Source organism: Triturus cristatus, chromosome 2_1 (assembly GCF_964204655.1).
Source record: "Triturus cristatus chromosome 2_1, aTriCri1.1, whole genome shotgun sequence".
Classification (NCBI taxonomy): Eukaryota; Metazoa; Chordata; class Amphibia; order Caudata; family Salamandridae; genus Triturus; species Triturus cristatus.
The window spans coordinates 84,825,314-84,831,313 of NC_140581.1; positions in this window are offsets into that span (position 1 = coordinate 84,825,314).

Genomic DNA, 6,000 nt, shown 5'->3' on the forward strand with positions numbered 1-6,000 from the left:
GGAGCCCTAGCCAGATTGCAACTGACCTAAACAGTTCCAGTATATATGCCCTTTTGTCCGAAAGATTCAAACGCTTTGTCTCTGTGGGTTGAACTGTGGTCTCCCCCATTCAACTGTGTATTATATCCCACCACACCGTAGTTCCATAATTGTCTTCTCCGATGTCCACATTTCCTCCCCTTTCCATTACTGCTGGTTTTATGAATCTGGAGACTGTATTGAGGCTCTGAAGATTATATTTACAAGTTGCAACTGAGGAGTAGGGGCGTAGCTTCAAAGGGATGTTCGGGCTGTTATATCTCCCCAAAAATGTATTCTGCTGTAAATAGTTGGGTATAAGTGTGTTCAGTCGGGTATGATACAAAATAAATAATTCTGAATATGCTGGTAGTTGGAGATCCTGCCCATCAATGTGCTTCCAAAGCTTCGATTTACAGTCGGGGTCTCCTGAAAGAGTAAGCTTTGCTTAAAACAGTTCTTAAATAGAAAGATAAAACTTACCTTGCTCCTTGCTGACAAAAATGCAGCCCCGGACAGTGATAGTCTCATCACAGACTGGAAATTCAGCCATATTTGACCACATATTTTCCATCGCGTATGAGGGACAAACTTTTAAAACTGCGACTTGGCACATATCCCACTGAGGACAGCACCCCAAAATGGACCCAGCAGTGGACATTTGGAGTCTGTAGATTGGGTGGGCTTTCACAAGCAATGTTATGACATATTGTATGTATCTGCCCAAGCCTGTTCAATGGACTCCAAATTTTTTTTAAGCCATCATCTTAAGAAGTAGAGGTGAGGTCTGCCCACCAGGCCCTCGTCTAATGCTAATCAGGTCCCTCGGTTTCACCGGCCTGTCACTTGATAAAGTTTTCAAGTTTCAAGAGATAAGTTTATTAAAAGTATGTCAAAGAAAAAAATATCAAAGTATGAAATAGCAGTACATTACAAAAAGTATCATTAATAGCATATAGGCAGGCAGTCATATATGAACAGAAAATCCATGACAAGAATGAAAGTATGTAAACGGGATTAAAAGTGAATAGGCATGCATCTAGAGGAAGATGACATTGAACCAAGTAGATGTTAGAATGATTACCAAAAACAGAAAATTCAAGGGAGTTGAGCAACTTCTTGAATACATGGTTGTGGAGCAAAGGCTCTTAAACACTATTATTCAAGAATTGTGAGGCAGGCGACCATAAATGTAATCTTTTTTGTTTAAGAGACATGAGAAATACAAAAGTTGTGTCAAGTCTGTGGTTATGACATACAGAGTACCACCAAGCTAAATACGAAAGTTTGGAGGCATCTTTCCGATTCTTTGTTATCTGCTGAAAGGCTGCGGCCAATAGCATGTCAATGATTTGCGTTTGTGTTTTAAGTTTTTAACCATGGCAGAAAGAACATTTGCATCTTTACCATGAGCACTGGCCACATTAGTTTATTTCCCTTGTCTCATTGAGTGGGCTGAAATATCAGCGGCGGCTGGCACAGGTAAACGCGGTGGAGAGAGGCAGGGGCGGAAGTTGACAGATGACGGAATAGGTGTAATTAAATAAATAAATAAATAAATTATTCATATTCCGTCATCTGTCAACTTACCCCCACCGTGACGCACCCTGCCCCACCCCACCGTGCTTACCTGTGCCGGCTGCTGCTGTGAAATAAACATTTTTCTCTCAATGTGGGAGGCTTTAATGTTATACTATTGGGAGCCTTAATCCCCTTGAGTAGTTATCTCTAAGTTTTAACCATAGTGAAAGAATGTTTATATTTTTTATGAAAAAACTATCATATATTTTTATTCATTCTTCTCCCATGTTTGATCAGGTTATTTTACATTTTCATGATATTTGCACTTGGCACTCCTGCAAAATATATTTGTCTCTGTCTGAATAGGATGTACGTTTGGACAACTTCGGCCATATATTGTATTCAAACACTTGGCACTTTGTAGGGACTTGTATGGTTCTCTGTGGGTTAAGATAACAAGAGTTCTATTTTTAACCTTGATGAAGTCAAAAGCACATAGGTTTTCATTGAATACCTGCATATCTTAGAATGTTGTATGGCCTAAGTCAGTCAGTGGTAAACTGCCAGATATGTATTGTGTTGTAGCATACTGTTATGAATTTTGTCTCTGTCAGAATAGGTCGTAGGTTTTCATAATTCCGGCCATACATTGTGCACCAGCACTCAGTGCTTTGAAGTAACCTGTGTGGTTTCTTGTGAGTTATGATAAAAGCAGCTCTATTTCTAATCTTGATGTATTTTCATGTATATAAGGTTTATTCGAATAGCAGTATGTTTTCATAATGTTATATGGCTCAAGTAAGAATATTTTATTTTAACTACTGGATATGTATTCCAATCTAGAATTTTGTGATGACTTTTATTATTCAGACAATAAAACGTACTTCATTGTCACAGTTAGGTATGGTGAATTGCACCTGGCGGGCAGATCTAAAAGAAACTAACACAGCGCAGTGCCGCAAGTTATTTTGCTGCGCCGAGCTGCGTTAGTTTCGAAGCACAGGGATGCGACATATTGACAACAATATGCAGCATCTCTGTGCTTCCCCCTGCACTGGCGCACAAACTGCTGCCATGCGCCGGTACAGGCACCCTTGCACCATGGTGCAAGGATGCCTGCGTCGTGGAGTTTTTGTGCAGGAAGGAGGACCTTCCTGCACAAAAACAATCAATTGAGGGGATTTCCTCTTCCAATGTGTGCTGTAAAATGCAGGAAATAAACGAGGAGAAATTAAAACATTTATTGCATGAAAAGACCTACAGCAACACCCATGTCACGCCCCTAGCATGCAAAGTGTTGCGTGAACATGGGCGATATTTACAAGCACAGGTCGTCACGCAGGGTGACTTTACCTGTGCTTGTAAATATAACTTAGCAGGCTTCACCACCAGTGCGTCGCACGGGGCTTGTAAATCTGTCCCGGGATTTTTACCTAACCACACTGACAAATACACACACACTTTCTCTCTCGTCCCTGTTTTGAGAGTCTTAAAAATGTAGATTAGTTTGAAAAATGGCATGTTATAAGTGGTCCTAACAATACCCACTTCTCTCTCTTCCTTCTCTCGTAAACTCTCTTCGTGTCCTGCTTTTGGGGCAGATTTACAAGCCCCTTGCGCCACTTTTGCGCCACTTTTCCAATGTTAAAAGTGACGCAAAAGTGGCGCAGGGGGCTTGTAAATCTGCCCCATTGTGTTTTCAGAAGTTATCGCAGCGGGATTGTTGGGAAAACTAAAGCTCGCCCCCTCCCCTCCATTCATATTCACCAAGCTCCGCCCCTGCAGAGGGGATGCATGACAGAGCCCCGGCGATGCTGTAAAAGTTTCTAGACTAAAAAGTTACCTTGCCTTCCACGCCTCGTCTTTGATTACAACATTGGTGATGAGAATTGGGCGTGCTGTGCACCAACTCCCCCCCACCCCCCTCAACTGCTCTGTGTTCTCACGACGAGCATCTGTGCCTGGAAGACGCAGTTCCTGAAAGTGACGAGAGCCCCTTGCTTCACAAAGATCACTTCTGTGCTTCGAAGACCAAATTCCTGAAAGTGAGAGAACATTTAAGGAAGGAAGCAAGTGAAGCAGGAAATATGTGAGTAATCGCTCCTAAAGAGGAACCAGGGTTGTGAGCGACTAGAGAAGGGCTACATTTTATCTGTGAATTTGAGAAACCTTAATTGCCAATTATGGGTCGCTAGACATCCATTCCTAATTGAGTAACTGAGTGCAGTACAGGAAGGCGCCTATTCCACTGTCATTGGTCGTTTAGCTGCGTACCAGCAGGTCGAGCTGCATCCTGATTCAAAAACACCTGAGCGCCGTGAAACTCCCCTCGGGGTGTGGCCCGATCTGGCTTCAGTGGTTCCTGGTTTTAACGTGTTATGCAGGAAATTCTCAAGGAGCTTAAACAAGCATGTTTTTTTCACAATGACGTACTAATTTATGACAATGAAGGTCAGTTATGGTAATTCTGGTAATGATGTTTCGTAAGATTACAACTGCCCTGCGCCCTGCATGTTAGCTCCGTTTCTTTGAGTTGCCAAGCCTCAGCAGAGGCAGGCATTGCTGAAGATGCTGAAAGTGACCCTGAATACCACCATGGAAGGTCTTTCGTCAGTAGGGTCAGCAATAACCCAACTGGACTCTGCAGAGGCTGAGGTGTCCTCCGAAGCGACCTCAGTATGCCTCCATCTCTCATCCTTCCACACCGCATGGGAATGGTGGAACAATGTTTGGATGGCCTAAAGAATAGACAGGGGGATATGCCGGACTAGGGCCCTAATATCCGAATCCTACAGCACAATGTGATGACTTGAAAGACCATTCAAGGCAGGAAAAAATCCCAATGTATGGGATCCCTGAGCAGATGGAGAATGCCCACATGCTTGACGTTCTGTGGGAGCTGGCTAGTTAACATTCCTCTCACAGAACCATTACAGTTCCTGGGGGGCTGCCACCTCAGACTGCACACCATGGAAGAGGGGGGTGCCCCATACCCACCATTGCTTTGTCATTATTCAGGAAACGAGCAGGTAAGATTCGGGGAAGAAGACCCCAGAGAAAGGCATGATAACTTAAGATTTTGGAGACTGTGGAGACCAGTACATCAAAGGCTGGAGCTGAGACACAGGAGTCTGATTTTCCAGGTCAAACTGAGTAGAATGGCCAGTCAGATTGACAGTAGGACCACATCCCTGGTAATGTAAACAGCCTGGTGCAGGGAGCAGTAGCACGTTCCTCGCAGGTGCTTGGGTGCATGGACACTGCCCGTTTAACTCGATCACTGTTTGGCAGTTGCCTGCATCTTTCTTTGATTTACCCCTTTCACCCATTTTTTCCCTTTTTATTACTTTGTATGCCTCTGCCTTCAATAGACGTACGCCTGCTGTGCATATTCAATGCAACTACCATGTCTCAAGGTCTCCTGGTGCTCCAAGCTTAGGAAAGGCTGCCTGGTACTTCCTGTGTTTGTTATAATCATTCAGTTGTGAAGCCCCAGATAAGAGCAAAAGGCTTTGGGGATTACTACGTACAATTATACGTCACCACTGCTATTACTTATCATCTGGCTTTGTCACTATAGTCAGAATTGCTGTGCCAGTGACCTGTGCATTTGCTTTAAGACCTCCCAGGGACAGAGTGCAATCCCCATTGGTGAAACACCTATGAAATGCCAGGTAGACCCAACATCGACTCCAGTGTGTTTTCTTTCTGTTCCCCAATCAAGGGTGACCAATCGTGCATACATTTCACGGACCGTCCTGATTTGGATCTCACGTCCATTGTCTGTGATGAGCCCTTTCACGGACGCCTTTTGTCTGTAATTTTGGGCATTGCGGGGAGCAGTGCTGTTCCACTGCTAGAAGCCTCAGCTCCCGATGGGACCGCCGCGCACTCTTCTGTGCTCAAGAGCAGCGCACCCACCCATTGTCATTCTGTATGCACCTGATTGTCACACACAGAATGACGATGGGCCATTCTGGGCTGTTACTGCATGTGGTGGGCCTCCTCCTGCCACGGTCTACAGCAGGGCATTCTGTTAGATCGAAGTAATGTTCAAAAACAAATGTACAAACACGCCCATGCAGCCAGTTCGTGAAAAGAAAACGGGGAAAGAAGTTATTTATTTATTTATTTATGTAATTTATTTATTTATTTGTAAAGCGCAACATTCATCCTGACAGATATCACGGCGCTGTCTTGCAGAACACATGGTAGGTTATGTTGGGGGCCTTCGGCTGCTCGCACTTATGTCATAGGAAAAAGCTGGGTTCTCAGTTTTTTCCTGAACGTTACATAGTTCTCAGTAAGACGCAGGTCCTGAGGTAATTCGTTCCATTGTGTAGCCACCAGGTATGAAAATGATCGGCCTCCTGCTCTTACTTTATTTATACGCCTGGGCCTAGCTAGTGCTTGGTGTCATGATCTTAAGCACCTCGTGGGGATATAGAATTCAATTTTATT